The sequence below is a fragment of the Clinocottus analis genome, unplaced genomic scaffold (assembly GCF_023055335.1).
Source record: "Clinocottus analis isolate CAN_PGR_092001 unplaced genomic scaffold, fCliAna1.0.p SCAF_17, whole genome shotgun sequence".
Lineage (NCBI taxonomy): Eukaryota > Metazoa > Chordata > Actinopteri > Perciformes > Cottidae > Clinocottus > Clinocottus analis.
In genome coordinates, this window is record NW_027175898.1 from 15,124,161 (window position 1) to 15,144,519 (window position 20,359).

General features: G+C 42.2%; 1 long non-coding RNA gene across 1 annotated transcript; it reads left to right on the forward strand.

The window, feature by feature from the left end:
• Positions 1-573: 573 nt before the first annotated feature.
• Positions 574-8,997, forward strand: LOC137787341 (uncharacterized). The gene is made up of 3 exons (XR_011077645.1): positions 574-758; positions 926-973; positions 8,884-8,997. It is a non-coding gene; the product is annotated as an uncharacterized lncRNA (long non-coding RNA).
• Positions 8,998-20,359: the final 11,362 nt, after the last annotated feature.

The window sequence follows — 20,359 nt, forward strand, 5'->3', positions numbered from 1 at the left end:
ACTCAAGACAATGTCAACCTTTGTTGTAGTATGAAGCATCATTATGCCTATTTATGCAAAGCATTGTTTCGTTCACCTTCAAAGCACTCTGTAAACAATCTGAAACAATTCTACTTTCATGTCAACATGTATTGATGTCAACTGTATTTACAAAAGAAGTCAAAGTCAAATTTGCTGACGAAGTAATTGATAAATGTAGGACTACTTGTCTGCTTGTCATTACGGCACTCAAACAGAAGAAGGAACCTTGGAAATGACATATCCATAAAAAGGTATAACAACGCAAACCAGACATGACAGATCAATCTAGAAGGGGTTGCAGATCGCCAGAGAGGCGACACGTGACTCATCTGAAAACCCCGGAAGTATCACTTCCGGGTTCAACGAAGGCGCGGTCGCACCTGCATTCGCGCCTTGACGAAGGCCCGCCCTATTCTGCTTCTGATTGGCCTATCGTAAATTCACGAACCAATCAGAATCCACTTCCCGAAGAGGACGCGACACGTATTAGCCAATCAACGGCAGAGGTGAGCGGGGTTGTAACCGTCGCATGAGCAGGAATCGTGTATTAGCGACAAGATGTGGAAGTTTGAGAACAGTCCAAAATGCACAATTATATGAAGTTTACAAGCGATATATTGTGACGGTTTATATCAACATGAGTGTATCTCAGCACAGGAGAAAGAAGAAAGGTTACTCCTACCTTCAGTACAAGTGACCCAAATCCGCCACACGCACCCAGGTTAAGTAAACAACAGGTGAGCTCACGTTGTATTGCTGAATGGAGCTTTTCTGCTGTTGGTGATGATGATGATGATGATGATGTGACTGCAGAGCCTCCAGCTCAAAATGTTTGAGACTTTGAGGCTCGCAGTGGGACCAGAGAGGCCGAGTGGACGGGTTTAATTTGGAGTTTAATCTAAAGCAGGTGGAGCCGGAAGGACAGCAGGCTGGCAGAGTGACGTACACACAGGTGAGTACAACAAAGCATCTTCTATTTTTTGGGGTTAATTATTGTAAATGTAAACAACAGTCAGTGTTTTAAATGTGTTTATTTATAATTGATTGATTTGAAAGTTGACACGTTACTACACTCAGGATTGTGCCTAAATATCTTTTTCTATTCATAATGATGTCAAATAACATTGTTGTCATTGTCATATTTTTTTGATTATATTTTGTCCAAGTCATTTTACTTAAGTACAAAATACTCTAGTACTTGCACCCCATGGGTCTCTGCAGTTCTTTCACACGTAGTCAGAAAACTATTTCTCAATGGACTTCGTCAATCGTCAAGTTTGAAAAAAAGTTATCAAACGTCACCGAATTTGTTTCCAGGACGAGTACTATGTAACCTCCTAAAGGAGATTGTACCCTTCTTATTTTACAAGTAAAAATTTAAATTAAAAAGTAATAAAAACACACTATTACTCAATGCAATTACATGTAGGGGTTTTGCTGCTACAGCCTTGTGGTTTCAGCCAACTTTATATTTCCCTGAATGAGCCGCTGATTTTTTAACTCTTTTCTACTTGTTCTGTTACACTGCATTTTAGCATTATTCTGTAACTATCACGTGTGGCCACCATTGCTGCTGTTCAGCAAGCGTTACGTAGATTAACTTCTATCCATCTGTCTGTTTGGGGCTCGCTTAGTATCGAGGTTTTGGGGTGTTTAAGTTTTTTTTGCATTTACAACAAATGTCAAGAAAGTGTTTTGATAACCAGAGTACCGCGCAGAGGTATGAATAAAATAAGAAAAAAGAAACAGAATATAGATAAGATACGGTTTACAATCCGGATGTTAAATAAGATATGAAAACACACCAAAATACCAAGAATTCCTTAAGCTGAAAACAAGTTGTCCACACAAATACGCCTCCTCCCAGAGGAGGTTTACTCAAATAGGGGAGCAGAGAGATGAATACACAATGGGACAGGACACGATGGAGGAGTTTGGTGTGTGTGTGTGTGTGTGTGTGTGTGTGTGGTGGTCTAGCTTCGCAATACTGTACGCTATGGGACACATTGCTGTGCAGATGTTTGTGTTTTTTAACCAGCTCTCGTCGTGATTTTCAGTTCTCTGGGTAAGATTAGGAACCGGAGACGCATTTATGGTCAGCCCGGTATCAGGAAATGAATGTAAGCCAAGGCAATGTTCTCTCAAGTATGGCAAAACCAATGGCTGTGTGTGTGGTTGCTTGTGTGTTTCAGAGGGTGGGGTTTAGGACTGTAGAGGGGTGAAGTGCCTCCAATCCTTGGGAGTGGAACGCATTTCCTTTTGTTGCCCTCCAATTTTTGACTGGTTTGCCCCAGCACATGAGCATGATGGGGCTGTTTCTATTATCCAGCTTCCCAGACCTCCTCCTCCACCTCCTCCTCCATCCATCCATCCATCCAACCCTGTTCTGCCTGTTCCCAAAGCGATTGGCATTCCTGGGGGCCACCAGTGAAGCAGCTTTAGAGGGAAGGCCCGCCGGCTCCTGGGTGGCCTCTTGTGCACGGGCTCCGAGGGGAGGAGACAATGTCTTATTAATTGACTGGGCGTCTTGGGCAGAGTGCAGGAATTTGCAAAAGGGAGGGAGACGGATGAGGGATGAGCTGGGAGGCACGGAGGGGGCGGGACGGCCGGGGAGGTTCACCGTCCACCATCGGAGATTCATTGACCTCTGTCTCAGATTTATTTCTGTTTGATTTACACTGCGGGTGGATGCGTGTGGAGATGTGGAGGTGTAGCCTGTCCTGTTACTTTAAATGTAAAAAAAAGTCACAGAGACATTTTAATTTCATTGTGTTGTGAACAGAAGAATGTTTCTTGATTTCCCAACTGCAATAACTCTGATTACACGACGTTAACCATGTAGATTTAAATATGAATCATAGTTGATAAAAAACAAATATAATGACAAGTAGTGGTGTGACCAGCAACTAAGTACGTTCAATTACTGCACTTTAGTGTTCAGAGTTTAATCAAATTCATCCTATTTTTTACTTCTACTCTATCACAAACATATTTGATTAAATATAATGTAGTGTTATTGATATATAAAGCATTTAAAAGTAGCCCATCTTGACTACAACATCGAGCACTGCTCATATTTTAATGTGTAGATGAGCATTTTATACTTTTTTATACTGTGTTTACGTGTGGTTGACAATTAAATTTACTCTCACTTTTAAATGTTTTGAATATATGGATTTTTCTTGTGATATATGAAGGGTGCATTGTGCATAAAAACCGTGATAATTAACTTAAATATAACAGAAAACCTTATTTTCGGCCGGGTTGCCATTAACGTTCAAGCTTATTTTCAAAGTTTTAAAATTGCTTCATAAAAAAAATGTTTCATCTCATTATTAAAACATAAAATCAATAAACAAGTGTTTGTTTTTTTTAAATTATTATTTTGGACCGTTCCTATGAGTCGACACACTCGCATGCGGCAGGTTAAAAAAAAGAAAAGGCAAACATCACGGTGGGCAGTCAGCCGTCCCTCCAGCAGCCTCCTGGTTTTGTGCATGTGTGATGGAGTGGGACAGGTCGGGAGGGGTTTTGGGAGGAGTGGGGGGGGGTGTACTATCTCCCCATGTGGTCTCCCCCCCCCCCCCCCCCCCCCAGGTGTCCTCTCCCTAATCCTGTTACATGTGTCCCCCATTAGCACTAATGGAGCGGCCATTGTCCCCCTGTTGTGAGCTGTCGTGCCCTCGGCCCAGTCACCTTGAGTCAGTAAACTCGGCCCTGTCATGTTGTGACTGCTTCCCACACACAGGGGTCTCCATGACGACGATGGACACACACACACACACACACACACACACACACACACACACACACGATATAGTGGTGGAATAAACATATCCCCCCCCCCTCATGATATTTAGCCTTGCACATGTTTTTCTTTCATGTGGAGACTTTTTCATCCGCTAATTGTTTAATTTAAAAGTGTAACGGCGCCCAAACTGGATTAGCTAAACAATGTTCATGTTACATGTACTGAAGATTAATAAGGGCCTTCGCAACCATTGTTATTAGATCACTATACATTGTCTTTTTGTGATTTAGGTGAACTTATCTTTTAAAGTTGTATCGATGTCTTCAAGTTATATTCAGTTTATAAGATTAAATTAATCAAAATCACAATTGTGAATTACTCCTCCAGCACATTAGTTAGTGATTTCAAATGATTTTTTGCAGCCATACTGTCTTGTGTAAAACTGTGTGATTTAATATATAGATAGACACTTTAATCATCCCAGGGGGAATTTATTTGTGGCAGCAGCAAGCAAAGTTACAGAGTAAACATATATGTACCATACAATAAAAAAGCATAGCCTATTAAATTTAATAAAATTAAATAATAAAGAAAATGCAAAGTATTTACAGTAAAATAGAAGGATGTACAGTGACTAACCAAACGAAGAACTATTTCAACCAACAAAATATTTTTCCAAGAATCAACTTTTTTTAAATTTAGTTTAAGAACAAGGAAAGTTTTTTTTATACTTAATCCTTCAATTATTCTGATAAATTCAGAGGAAACAAACTGAGATTATCGTAGACAGCAGACGCATGTTTACTGTTGTAATATTCTACTAACAAGTTATACAATCAGCTGTTGAAATGTCCTCATCTTGCTTTACATGCATTAAAATCCACTGTTTCCTCCTCTAAACATTCATTTAGATGAACCTCATACAGTTTTTAAAACAATATATAACAGACGTGTGTGTGTGTGTGAGGGGAGGCTGCAAAAGGAGAGCAGCGCGGTGTGTATCGGGCCGACTCGTTTGGAGCATTTTCAGGTGACCCCCCCCCCCCCCATCCTTTTCCCGGGTCGCATCCATCACACAGAGACTGATTGAGCTGACCTTCAGGCCGGCCCCGGCGACCTCGGGGCTTCCTGTTCTTTGTCAGCCTCTCACAATACCGCCGGTATCACACAGACGGGGGAGGTCTGAGAACCAGCCGAGGGAGTCGGGTGTGTGTGTGTGTGTGTGTGGGGGGGGTGGAGGGTAACAGGGAAAGAGAGGGTTTTCGGGGAGGGAGCTGAGGACCCCCTTTTCAATTTCACTGGGTCTTTCCAAACGAGAGAAAAGGCAGAGAGTGGTGTTCTCTGTCACCCCGCCACACAGGGACCTTTAAAAAGCAGCCTCAGTGGGTTCTCAAGTGAGGTGTCTTCTCAAGAGACAAAAAAAAAAAAAAAAAGAGGAAAAGAATGAGTGGGCGAAGAATTTAATTGTGGTCCTGTGTGAGGGACTGGCAGCGGGGAGGATGGCCACTCCAGCGTTTTGTAAAGGGCCCCGTTAGTTTACTTGTCCTCCTCCCGGGCGTCTCTTTGGCCCCGTGAAATCGGAGGTGGGCTTCGAGAAGAGGAGTGACATCACTGATCTCTCTCAGGTAACGCTCGCTGGTGGAAGCAGTAAACGGAGGCTTCACATTATGAAAGTAAGAATAAGGAAAAGTGGTGTTTTAGTGCACTTTTAAGTTTCTATAAGCTGTTTATTTGGTGTAAAAATGTCCCCAGTTATTGGTTTTATTATATATTACATTATTAGGGCGTTAACACTGAGACATCGATGCCTAAGGAGCATTTTACTGTTGGAGATGCTCAAGTTGGAGCTAGCTGAACTTCTTTTATATGCAGCAGAAGTTTAATCCTCTTAGTGATCCAGTTACATTTCCAGTAAAACTCAAAGTAAATAACAAGCTCAATTCAATAAATTCATGGTCTTGGTTTCTTTTGAAAGAAACGACTCTGAAGCTTTTTCCCTCAATAGTCAGAATCACTTTAAGTGCTGCTGACACTGAGTTATATAAGCTTGAAAATATTAAATATCAGGTTTTTATTTCCGCCTGAACATTTATTTGCAAATCGATGCCTGCAGATATAAACGGGATTTATGAACTAAAAACAATGGAAGCATATCCTGAAGCCTTATCTAGTCAAAGTAAGAAGTAGATCTCAATCCCACAGAAAGTTACTGTTTTACACGTTATTCTAATGAAATATTTAGGTGTTTTTTCATTTTGAGACTGACAAATGATATATATATATATTAAAAAGGCTTATAGTCTTGCAAAGTATATTACATTATTAGATTGTTAACACTGAGGCATCTACTGTTGGAGCGAGTTTAACTTCTTTATTTGCAGCAGAAGTTTAATCCAGCGGTCCCCAACGCTGCAAAAGGATGAATCTGATTGGGTGAGGAATAGAGTAGGAATCAATGAAAATATATATTTGTTGAAATCTTTGGATAGTTTTGCCTCTTTGGGCGTTGAACAATAACAGTGTTTGGAGTCGCAGTCCGCTCTGATTGTCGAGCTTCTCTGGGAAACGAACTCAACTGCTCCTTAAATCAGAGTTTTAAAGACGTGAAGCTGATCTACGATTGTTTGACCTCCTCACTAGTTCTGATTGTTCGCTACGCAAGTAACACAAAGGTAATGGGACAACTTAGAGGATGTAGACGTATGGGTTGTTTTCAATGAGGAAGAAGTGCATGTCATATTGAGAATGATGGTAATCAACCTTGTTATGGAAAAAATAAACACCAATACACAAGTTATTATTCAGTGTAGAGTATATTCAAACTCATAGACTTCTGAAATGAGATGAAAAGCTCCAACGAGGTACTTTTTGTAAGTTTAAATGGTTGAACGACTGGTTTGGATTTCATAATCTGCACATTTCCATCTGCAAAGCCCTTCATAACCAGCATTTGTAAAAAAAAGTTAATGTAGTTTTGTAAAAAAAAAAAAAAAGAATAAGAAGTACAGTATTCCAACTCAAACTGTTCATTGTTGGGTACTTGTTTGGTTCAACACACACAACACACAACCAGGAGCGCAGCTGAAGTAAGTCGTTGAATTATCTCTCATGTAAATTTAACAGCCTCTCTCACAACGCTGCCTTTGTCTCGTTCCCCTCTGATTTCTGTACGCCTGCTTATGCATTCATGTGCATGTGTGTGTGTGTGTGTGTGTGTGTGCATATGTGTGCACATATGTGTGTGTTTGAGTTCTCACTCCACAAGGATGCCATGCAGCTTTGTCTGAAGTGCCCACCGGTTACCATGACAATACTTTTTTCTTTTTTTTGTGTGTGGGGGTTTGGAACAATCGCCTACCTGTGTCGCCTTCCCGGTAACATGTGATCCTCGTACGGTTTTTCGTCCTTGGGTGCCGAGCGACATGTGCGCGGCGTGAAGGTTCATTACATTGTGTTAATTGATCCGGTTTCGGCGCGGACGCGTTCGGCACACGGTCAACGTGAATGCATGTTCCCCTCCTTCAGCGACAATGAGCCTCAGAGGCCTTGCGGCATTGGATTTTTTTTTATGAATAGAAATCAATAATCCCGCATTGAATTACCGCTCCATGAACCGAATGGACAAAAAATAGATGAATGTATGACCGTCTACGAGAAAACTTAAAACTTATGCTGCATTTCCATTAATGATCAGCCCATCGACGTAAAAAAAAAAAAAAAAAAAGTGGAAAGACGGACAAAAAAATCATTTAAAATGTCGAGGACGAGCACTTTTCTCATAAAATATCTCAAAAACTATAAATACTAAAGACTTCAAACTTGGTACGCGGGTTGTCAAGAGTTTTGCTCACAACTGATATAAAAAGCTTCAACAGCGGCATCACTAGCGCCACCATGTGGCCAGTTAAATAAACGTAATGTTTTGTCTTAACGCAGATGAACCGTGAGGCGCGGACGTGTTGAACTGTCATTTCCTCGGATCGAGACTACGAATGTATTAAAAGGAACGAGGGCGATTGTTAGTCTACTAACACTTATACGACTCAATAGTGTATTTAATCGACAGATCTGTAACTGAGAATCCCACAAAAGCAACATTTTAAAGCTTTGGTTTAGCAGAGATGTGCTCAGAATTTCTTGGAAATAAGTCACTCAACATGTAAAAGCATAAAAAAAAAATACAAATTCACTGTAGTACTCGGACCATGACGGTTCCAACGACGGCTTCTCAAATAGTTCTGTGTAGCAAACCATCGGGTTCGTGCGTAAGTATCCACTGGGACAAACTCAGATGCTTCTTTTCTATTCTTGCCAAGCTGGAGAGCTTTTGGTTAACAGCTGGGAGGCTGTGAAGGCCAGACCGGCATCGAACCGGACCGAAGGGACATTTATGTTTAATGCGCTGCAGCGAAGGAGCTAGCATGCTAACTGATGCGCTCTGTTTGAGTTTCTGCTTCGCCCTCGAAAGGAAGTCTGTGTAGTAGGGCTGGGAATCACGAGAGGTCCCACGATACAATATCGCCACGATACTTGAGTCCCAATACGATATTATCACGATACTGCGATATATTAAGTATCACGATTTATTCGCTTTTTTTTTTTTAAACGCAAATTGGCCCCAAAGGAAAGCTTTGTCAACAAAAAATGAATAGATTTTACTATTCTAGGACCAAAAACGTTTAGAATTGATTAAATAAAAGATCGATACTTGGCTTCTGCGTATCGATACAATATCGCCAGGCAAAGTATCGCGATACTATGCCGTATCGACTCCCCCCCCCATCCCTACTGTGTAGATGGATAACTTATGGAAATATCAGACTAACAAGAAGCAATTTAATTGTGGCCAAATCTTAGTTGATCACATTTTGAGTTTAGTTAGAAAACACAATTTTCTCTTCCTGTTCTTCACATTTAATCCAAACTTCAGCCAACACGGTACAATATTTCAACATACCTCAAAGAAAAACTATTCCTTACTGGCTTCCTACAGTTTTTGCCAGAGTTAGTGACCTACGTTCGTGGCCGTCGCCTCGTAGCTATAACTCTTCAATATGAGGTTCAATTACAACCAAATTTAGGTTTCATGTGTATTTCCATTAACTTCACAGGTGTGCCACAAGTACACAGGTGCCTCCTGACCAGCTGCTCCACACACTGACCCTGAGGTCACTAATGAAGTCTTCAAGAACGACGTTATGAATGCGACCGAAAGGCCGATTGAGCGAACTGAACGGCGTGCACACGGCGGCCTCCGCGTCCCACATGTCAGCTGCTCCTCGTCCCACGATGCATCCTGGCAGCGCTTTGGCCGGGATGCTGATCCTCTCTCTCTCTCTCTCTCTCTCTCTCTCTCTCTCTCCCCCCCCCCCCCCCCCTCTCTCTCAGACTGCCCGGCCTGTGGCTCAACACACTGAAGCTCCACTTCTTTCTCTTCTATTGCATTTGCAATGCTAATGCACAGGAGACAGCTGTCATCTCGCAGCGACCATGATCAATCCAAAGCCAGGACGGAGGAGGAGGGGGAGCAGGAGAAAGAAAGAGGGAAAAAAAGAGAAATAAAACTGCTGGGTAAATAGGTCGCCCTATTATCTTCTGGCCTTGCATGGGTGCCGGTCCTTGAGAGCATGAATTTCAATGAAAGTCGCTTCCACCGGGAGGAAAGAAGAAAGGGAATGAAATATGAAAAGATGCCTTTCCGAAAACAAATAAGAGCAGAAAATGAAAAGTGGAATGAAGGGAAGCAAAAAAATAGTTTGGTTTTTCCAGCGGTCTTCTTGAAAGTGATCTTTATCAAGCAGTGGAGGGCTTCATGAAGAGTAGGGTGCTTCGTCTTCATCGTGTGTGTGTGTGTGTGTGTGTGTGAGGGCTCTTCATTTAGCATGTAGCTGCCTCTCTGCTGGAGAACATATATCTGATTACTTAGGTCCCTATTTCCGGGGAGCAGGCCAGGAAAGCTTTGTTAATAATAACAATGTTCAAAAATATGAATTCAATCGGCCGTCGTATAGTTTCGCATGCGAGTAATTAATACGCTCTTGACGCAACAAGCCATTTATTTGGATGCCGGGTTTAGCCGGAGAGCTTCCTGTTGGTTGGAAACATAAAGTCCAGATAAAGATAATTACATTGTTTTCTTCTTTTGCATCGTTTTACATGTCATACGCTAAAATATATGCTCAAAGATTGTCAGTGTGATGCAATATAATAACCCTTAAGGGTCTTGGTCTTTTTCTGCACTTGCATATGAGATGTATACCCATGTGTTTCATCTAACATTGCAAAAATAATCTCAGCTCTCTATTTAATGAGGTACAATCATCATAAGGCAAAAGTGTAAAAGAGAAAATATGACTAAAGATGAAAAATGGAAACTCGATTTTTTAAGTTCTTCATATCTCTTGTGAAAACATAACTTTACTCGCATGGATGAACTGTTTTGGGGCTTTTTCGTTCACAAAAGCAGTGAAACATATGAATAAAATGGTACATACATGTAAACAAATGTCTAAAACATGCGCAGGGCCGTTGCGTAACAAGAGAATATAACAGAAAACCAAATTCATAACTGGTTTTAAACTGTAGTTACTTTGAGAAAAAACATTTGAGTATGTAGTGCGTCAATTGTTTCCTCTCTTAATATAAGAAAAGATCAAACTAAATGTGTCTTTAATGTGATGCATCTGTGTTTAAATCAATGCTATAATATAAACCGCTGTAACACGGGCCGGGTTACTGCATAATAGAGCTTACTTAATTCAACATTTTAACTCATAATGGAGTATTTGTACCCTGTGATGAGTGCTTATTCCACCGTGGCAGACAGGGAACACAGATCAAAATATTTAAATGGTGGACTAATGAGCTGTGCGAGGACAGAAGCGGCTGCACTGGAGGTGTCATACCCAGACGGCACGCTGTAATTTGTAAACCATATGATGACAATGGAGGTCAGCCAAGACACAAGAAGCTATTACTTTCCCTTCATTGCCTTGGCTAATAATGTTTGCCTAAGCTGGATTGAGGGAAATGAGGTGGAAATCTCGGAGTCTGTGTGTGTGCGTGGTGTGTGTGTGAGTGTGTGTGTGTGAGTGTGAGGGAGGTGGAGTGGATCTATTTCGGTGTGGTGGGTGGGTTTGTCATGAGGGGGGAATCAATTGATTCCTGTTGTTAAGGAGGAGCGACAATGTTTCATCTTAAGATGTCATCTCTCTCTATCTCTCACACACACACACACACACACACACTCTCACACACACACACACACACTCGCACACACACAAGCCTGTTGATGTCAGCAGCAGCAGCAGTAATCCCCGTGCTAGGCCGCCCCAGATCATTATAGACTCTGATCTGCAGTCCCCTGAAAGAGGGAATTAGCTGGGAACACAACCCCGGCGACCTCTGTGACACCGACACAAAGCCTCAGCTGCCGGGGGTCCACATCCCTAAACCAGCCCATATGGCTCAGACAAAACTGTCACAATGCCGCGACATTGGAAACACGGTGGGAGGGTCTGCCGGCCGGCCCCCGAGCCGGAGTGGCCCCGCAAGATCTGACTTTTGTACACTAATGTGTTGATCTTTAGGCGTTTGTGGACTGTGGAACGTCTTCTCCTACAAGCCGTCTGCTTTCCTGACACTTGATTTCTTTTCCGGCTTCCAGTTGTGACACACGCAGAAATATTTCTTTTCTGCGCGGAAGTGCGCAAAAAATGTGTGCTTCTGGTTCTTACTCTGAGGGTTTAAAGGGTGTGTGTGTGTGCGTGTGTGTGTGCGGGTGTGTGTGTGTGTGCGTGTGTGCTCCCCATACGTCCAGTTCCTATATGTAAAAGTCTTCTCTCTGCCCTTTCCCTGTGAGCTGAATGGCTTTCCTAAGAGCCCCCCCCGCTGCGCTCACGCTGAGCAGCTTTGTGTTTGGGGCGATTGAGGGAGACCGCCGGCTTTTACAACACCACACAAGAGCGCTCTCGCTGTCTGTCTCTCTTTCTCACACACACACACAACGCTTACGCGCACACACACACTTTATCAGGCTTTACACTCTTTGGACGTTTTGTCCATACAAACACATAAATCTTATATTTTTGGTCCGGATGAGATCAGATAAAACTTCCTTTACGGGGAAATTGTTGTGCAGAAGTTTCAACATAAAGAGTGCACTCATTGTATGCATGCATACATACATGCATACATACATGCATGCATACATACATACATACATACATACATACATACATACATACATACATACATACATACATACATACATACATACATAACTGAGCCACTTAGGAAACCTATGAGCCTCTACATTGACCTTTATGTGTACAACAAGTATATTTTATGAAAATATCAATCAACAAATATTACCAAATGTACACATTGAGCACGATTTTGTTAATATCTGTTTATTGATTTTTTAAAAAATATTTCCTACTTCATACTGAAACTGCTGCACAACAATTCCCCGTGATCTTATCTGGACCAAAATGTAAGATTTATGTGTGTTTGTATGGACAAAACGTACAAAGATAAATATGCATAAATGTATGAGAAGCGCCACAATACCCCTCTCTCTCTCTCTCTCTCTTTCTCTCTTTCTCTCTCTCTCTCTCTCTCTCTCTCTCTCTCTCTCTCTCTCTCTCTCTCTCTCTCTCTCTCTCTCTCTCTCTCTCTCTCTCTCTCTCTCTCTCTCTCTCTCTCTCTGAGTTCAGTGTATATGGTTAATTTAAAAACACATTCAATGTTGGTTTCTATTAAACAGGATCATGGTCATTCCTAAACATACATAGTTATCATTGTAACCACCACAAAGACTCCTTAAAGTAGCAATTATAACCTGAACCATGGTCGTCCCCGAGTGTGTTTGTGCTCATTCCTGACATAAATCTGTTTTAAAGCGGGAGAAGATCTCTCAAGAACATCTTGTTTTGATAGAATAATTCAGATGTGTATACTTTACATGCTTTTTTTATGTTTATAAAAGCATATATTATCCCCTCAATAATTATTTTAATACACTATCACTTCTCTCTTGTATCTAATCAGGTGCAACATAAAGCACTTCTCCACATTACCTTGTTTCTTCATAACTTTCTTGAATTCCTCGTCATATTATTGTTCATATCTTGAGATAGTGGGTTTGCAGATATTACAATAATGGTATAAATGTTAGGTGGAGTTTGTTTCTCCAGTGAATAACAAAGTAGTGAAGGGGATGAAGAGCTTAATATCTACATTTATATTGTTACCTTTCAGCTTTGTATGTCTTTTGCACATCCCGAGTTGCTTTGCATGGTTTAAAATTGTATTATGATATTAATATCGTATTAATATGGTATACCTGCACTAGAGGTCGAGTTTTGTTTATCATTTTAGACAAAAGCATCTTTCTGTCACACAACAATCTTTTAAAACCATGTCGGCCATCTTTGAGGAAAACTTTGTGTGTGTGTGTGTGTGTGTGTGTCATAATCTTCAGTGGGACGAGCCTTGCCCTCTCTGGGGATGTTTTGCCCTCACCCTCGTCTCTCAGGCTCCCCCACAAAGGCTGCTGATCTCTTCAAAGACTGTAAGTGTGACTTCGCTCCCTGCTGAACGCTCCTGATATGCGTTACTTCACACCGTGATTCCCAGAGTACTCAGCGGTGCCGCTAAACGCTTCCCGAGGCTCCTGTTGTCACCTATCGGGGCCGAGTTGTTCCTCTAATGGCCCTCGCTGATGTGAAGTGTTTTTTCTCTCTCTCTCTTCGTGTGGCACCCTCATCAGATATTTAAAACACTGAGAAAACAAAAAAAAAAGATTTATTGAGACGTTTTCAAGCTGAAACGTGAGCGTTCGAGGCTCCGCAGGACTTGTTTTTTCATCGGCGCGTGGCCCTTTTTGTTTTGTTTCCTCGGGTATTAACGTCTGGCATGATCCCCCGGCGGCGGCGGAGTCAATAGTGTTACAGCAGAGGTGCACTTTCTGCGGGGGCCATGTTCTCTCTTTTCTCTTCTCTCTCTCTCTCTCTCTCTCTCTCTCTCTCTCTCTCTCTCTCTCTCTCTCTCTCTCTCTCTCTCTCTCTCTCTCTCTCTCTCTCTCTCTCTCTCTCCTCCACTCTTCACCCTCTCCAATTAGGGGAGTTCCAGCTGTGCACCAGTCAGGATCAGAGGCTCCTTCTATTAGCCAAATCCATTTGTGGAGCGATTGAATCACTCCCCAATCTTCTCTGTGGGTCCCGTCAGCCCCCCCGACGACGACAAATACACAAGCGCATACATGCATATGTACACGCACATGCATGCGCACACACACACACACACGCAGCCTTTCTCACAGCTCCTCAAACCCCAAATTGAAATATGACGGTGAATATATCCGAACCAACAGTGGAAAACGACACAGAAAATGTTATTACTACTAATATAATGTGTAATAATGTCATTTTCTATGCATTATAGGGTAAAAGAAAACAAGTTAAAATATAAACTATTCCACCCGAGTAAATATTCATCCATTATTTAGTCATAATTGCTTCATATTTGTTGAAATTTATGATTTTTTTCCACTTTTACTAATTAAAAGACTGAATTGGTTGTGTATTTACAATAAAAAATATTGTATATGCAATTTGTCTGTGTATTATTATTATTATTAGCATAATTAGCATGGTTCAATATTGACCAATTTATATATTTTTTTTAACCATAAAAGTTACCAAGTGGAACGGTTCTTCCCAAAAACACTCCAGAGGAACTAATAAGTCAATTAAAATGATCATTTATTAGAATTGAATGTAACATGGTGAAGAATACTTTGATGAAGGGGTTTTAAAGTGCCATTAAAATGAAAGAAAACACCCAAATCATAATCACCTATGCAGCCCAATTAATAATAAAATAATAATCCAGATTCTTTCCTCCTCCTCTGCTCAATCTAACTTTCCCTAGAGCTGAATCCCTGCTGAAGTCTTCCCGTTTTATTCCAGAAGGTGGCACTCTTGTGTAGCAGCTGGATGCAGGCCAGACATTCGCCTCCACGCCGCCGCTGACGCCGTAAAGAATTGTGTCACCGAGGTCTCGTCCCTTCAGACAGTCGCGCTGACAGAAGCTCCATCTTTGTTCTCTGTACGTTCGGAGGCCTCTCGACCCTCTTTCCTTTCACCCGGTGGCGTGAAAGGAAAGCAACAGGCGAAGAGCGCCGTGACCCCTCCACAAAGTCACATCATTCAAACCGGCCAAGGTCAAGTCCTCGTAAACCTCCATCAAGTGTACTTTCCTGTCTTTCTTTTTATTAGCATTTTATTTATTTATTCCATTTTTTCACTCCACATTCTGTCATTTCTCTCATTTGCTTTTTCTTTCTTTCTCTCTGTTCTGTCCTTCTTGACGCTTTTGAACGACGGCACCTAAAAGTTTTATTTATATATATATATTTATTTCACTCTAGTTTAGTTAAATCAAACCATTGTCTTAATCTTATTACTGTTTTTGTGTGCATAGCGGTAAATCTTTATTAATTTATTTCTCCATTATTCTATTTTGGAACTGTTTTATGTTTGTTTTTTTTATTAAACGACACAATACTTTGCTTTTCAAGAGTTCAAAAGATACAGTATCTCGACATAATTCACGATCTAGCACACGTTTCCTTGTAATTTAATTAAAAATACATTGTTTTTTTATGAAATAACCACACAGTATTGGTAAAATGTGTAACAGTATACATATACATATTCAATTCAGCTATTTTGAGATTATCGGTGCATCTCTGCATGCAAAGTAGCGCGTGAAGTGCAAACATAGTTTAAAGTTCTGGTGTTTAGCATCATTCTGGTTGACCTGCATCTTCCTCCTGAGGTCAAGAGGTCAAACAAGTGTGTGTATAACCTCTATTGTTGTTGTCAGTGTCATATAGCCGTGTTTTAATACACGTTTTAGCATTAAGGTCATATCGTGTTCTACTAAATTATTCCAGTACAACAGCAGCTTTAAACCTAGATGATGAACATGTAGATTAATTTATGTCACAACGGAGCTTCATGCATATGCATACGACGGCATGGCTGTTGGATGTGCCCAATAAAGCGTGTGTGTGTGTGTCACATGTCGGCGCCGTGTTCTCCTGTGTGCCACCCGGCTTCATGTACAGTGTGTGTGAGGGGAAAAGGTGTGCTCGTGCTTTCAGAGGGGCGGATCTCAAGAAAGGTCTGAAGTGGCTGTTCTCTGTGTAACTTCTAACTCATATGGGGAGAGAGAGGTGTGTGTGTGTGTGTGTGTGTGTGTGGAGGAGGGGGGGGGGGGATGACAAAACCGTTGGTGGCATCCTTGCAGAATGATTTCCCTCTTCTTAAACAAAAAAAAACACACTAGAAAGAAAACATTTGGAGGGTTGAGGCATGAAATGTATTCACGGGAAGGAGCACACCTGATCCGCCCGGACGCCCATGTTGTGTATGTGTCCCCCCCCCCCCAAAAAAAAGAAGTTCAAGCCCAGAGCAGTGCCTCTGCTCCTCTGGTATGACTTGAGTTTAAAGGAAAAATAGAGAGCCGTGGCTAAAAGAGCTTGCCAAGGTGTTCTGCATGGGCATCCCAGTGTGTTTGCTGGAGGGGGCACACTTGACCTCCTCCCTCTCGAGGAGCGATGGAGGAGACGGTGGAGGGCTTCTCCAGGCTGTCAGTCAGGCGGCCGGCCGGTTTCCTGCCGCGCCGAACCCACGATGTGCAAAAACAGAGAATACTTTGACTTTGATTGTGCTTCAGCGGCTTTTTAGTGCTTTAACATCATAATAGTCGACCGTCTACTTTTTTTTGGGGGTGCGGTTGCGTCATATAGCGATAAAATGTGAATAAAAACTGTACACGGATGCATGTAAAGGATAAGATATGCAACAGAATGCATTTATTTTATATTATTTATCTCTTTTTTTTATTCTATTTCACATTTTCATTTCAATTCTTTGTCAAATGTAAGTGTCACGTAAAATGAGAAGAGAATAATATTGATTATAATGATCGTAAAGTAAGGAATAAGCCGTGTTTTCCTCGAAGGGGAATATTATTGTTACTGTTTTTTTGCTGCAATTATGGGAGATTGCTACGGCTACAGCAACACTGTTCTTCTGTGTGTCATGTCCTTGACCTTTGACCTTTCCATGTAGTCATAGAAAACTGGGGTCAGGGCTTTTGAAATGTACCATCAAAGCAAAAATACCTTAAGAAATACCCTTTCCATCGCCTTTGAATACAACACATTTGGTCTCTTTATGTTTTGTACAAAACTATAGATATATATTATATAAAATATATTTGTTTGGCCTAGAGAATAAATACATGTTTAAGTTTAGAAGGTCTCCCTTTGTTTAATGAAGCCTTAACGCAACATTAAACTAGAATAAACTTAATTTTTCACCTGCTTTAAGAGGCTTTTATCCCTTCTTTTTTACCTTCTTTTTTAATTTATCTGACCAAAAATGTCATATCAGAGGTCACACTGTGTCCACGTGTTATACTTTTCCTCTAATAACCTCCAAGAAAATGAAAAAACTATCTCCCTGCCATCTTTCAAACTTGGTTTTGTTTCCACCGTCTCATCACTCTCAAGACGACAGTGCTGATTGTGATTTGTATTTTCAAAGCTGGGGCGGGAAAGTGTGTGGGTGTTGAAGTGTGTGTGTGTGTGTGTGGGGGCGGGAGGGGGGGGGGGGGGTGTAGGTGTTTGCAGCAGAAAAAGACAATACAATTAAATGATTAATGCACAGCGGGGCCACTGACAATTAAAACTATTATCGAAATTAAAATGGCATTATGTCACAGTGGAAAGCTGATGATACCCGTGCCGTCTTTTTTTTTTTTTTTTTACTTTTTTTTTTAAAGCAATTTTCATAATTCCAATAATTGAAATTACGGCATATTCATCCATTTACTGGGTGAGGAGGGCTAAGAGCGGCTACTAATGAAATGCAATCATTAGCATCCAAACAAAGTAATTGGGTAGTCTTTTATCCTTGGAGATAGGTGATAAGGCACAATCACCCCCCTCCATCAAAATGCAAAAGCAAGTAATTAAAGCACAGACAAAGATGAGACCAGCGGCGCTGCTGTGCTGTACACCTCTGAAAACAGCGCTGATTGCCTTGATTAGAGACCTTACTGTACCCTCTGATTTTGTTTATGGATACTCTGACATTCTTGGGGATTAGAACTGGTTGGGGGGTAGATGGGTGTGAATTATAAATTTGTCTTGGAGATGGCTTGAAAAAGGAAAAAAAAAAAACAGAGAACCTGAAGTACGGGAAATTCTCTAAACATTTTTGATATACGCTGCACACTCTCACGGTGCTATACCTGAGCCCCTCCTCCACCTCCACCTCCACCTCCATCCCCCCGTTTGAGCTTGAAATCACCACTAAACCCACATTTAGCTCAGTTAGGTATTAGCTCCTTGTACATACTTAGGTTAATGGGAAATAGTGCTGCTGTGTGTGTGTGTGTGTGTGTGTGACAATTACCAACCTGCTCCGGAGGACAGAGCGGCAAGAAAAAAAAAGGGGAGGATGGGTGGAGGTGGAGAGGTGAGGCTGCAGAAGAAGAGAGAGATTGAAGTGAGAGGAAGATGGGCACATGAAGAGTCTTGAGAAAAAGAGCTCCTTCTCACTTGTCTCTGTAGTGGGGACACCATTTTCTCTCTCTCTCTCTCTCTCTCTCTCTCTCTCTCTCTCTCTCTCTTCTTGGCTATGGCGTTTGGGAGGTGGTGGTGGTGGTGGGGGGGGAGCTTCTTCTTCCTGGTATGTCGACCCACCCCACCCTCCTCCTCCTCCTCCTCCTCCGACAGACCGCCATCCTTGGAGAGCGTCATTAGACCCTCCTGGAGGGGAGTCAAGACTATAATGCGAGAGGGGCCACCTTCTAAAAAAAGGAGCCCGGTGGAACCTTTTCTACTCGTGCCGTCCCCTCATTAACGCCCCGCTCGGCCTCAGACTTCTTCCTGTCTGCTCCTGTGTTCATCTCCACCATAAGGTAGCTTGTGTGTGAATCCCTCCCCCCCCTCCTCCCTCATCCACCTCCTCCCTTCTTGCTGGTGGGGCCTGCCAGTTGTCATAGCCACCTCCTCCCACGCCCTTCGCCTTCGTACCTCTACCTCCTCTGAGATGGACTGATGAGAGGATAACAAAAGGACCAGGAGTGGGAAAAAGAAACTCTTCTTCTTCTTCTTGCAGCCTTGGCCCTGAAGCCCGCCGTTCCATTTTGCAGCCGGTGAAAGTACGGCTTTTCATCTCAAAAGATCAACACATTTCTCTCCTGCAGGCACCTACACCATTTCCCCTCTCCCATTTTCTACCTCTCCCCCTCTCCTTTTCTATACACCTCTCTCTCTCTTTTTTACTCCTTGGCAAATGGGAAAACTGTCCTTGGTTGGATTCTGTTTTTCAAAGGATTCAATTCTCCTTTGTACACACTTGATCTGACCCTGTGACAGGCATTAAGTGTGTCTTCTGCCTGATACAGAGGGCTCGTGCTCTGTGTGCTGATGGACACGGCCCATTATCACACACAAGTGCAAGCACACACACACTCTCACACACATTGAAAAGAGAGCACACGCATGCAGCCACACACACACACACACACGGGCTACTCAGGTGGTGTGGCCCGCCAGCAGATGTGCAGAGAACAACGGGCGAAGATTGAGCCGCGAGACCGTAAGATGCGTGCTGCCGAGTACGAACTAATGGCTTTGAGAAGAGCAGCGAGAGGGTTGAAGAGGTCACGGGAGAGAAACGTTCAAAGCTGAAGATACCTGAATCGTGAAGAGAGGCGAGAGAGTAGTGATTAGACATTAACACACACACACACAGCAGCAGCTCAAAGCAAAGATTTCTGGGTCGTTTGAGGGCAGCGAGCAGGGCGACAGGTAGGTGTGACGTTACTCACGTTTCTTGGAGTTGAGTCGGCTTTGACGACTCCAGACTCGGCTTGACAAGATGGAGGGAGTGTGATGCAACTCTGATAACTTTGAAGCTGGAAGATAACTTTACTTGCTGTTGACAAATTACGATTTTAAAAGGACCGGTTTCCCCTCCTCCAAGTGGTTCAGACACCGAGCCGATCAACTACTGGACCAAATGGCCGTGAACCTCCAGAGACGGGCAGAAAAACGAGCACAGAAAGAACTCCGAAAGGTTCAAAAGCTGCAGTGTAATCATAGAAAACACACACGGTGTTGGTTAAAGAAAGACCTTTTGGTTTTAAAAACACTTGTCATTCATGAGCATATGCCCAATCACTAATACATTGTTGTACAAAGTAAAATACCATTTAAAGTTTGTTAATAATAATCATTTGGCCGCTTGGTGGGGTGCAGCATAACAACATTGACATATCCTCACATTTTAATGTGAACTTAGTGAACATATTTACACATCCAGCCGTCATGGAGCAACATAACTCATTTAGAGTCGTGTTTCTGTCCAGCTGATGAATGTTCGTCCAATATTTGCTCTCTTTTCACTCCGCTTTTCAGCCTCCACTCCTGAGGGAAACATCTGTCCTTTTAGCGACCAGCAACTACTCACGAGCTGAAGCGGAAAAACATTATTGTTC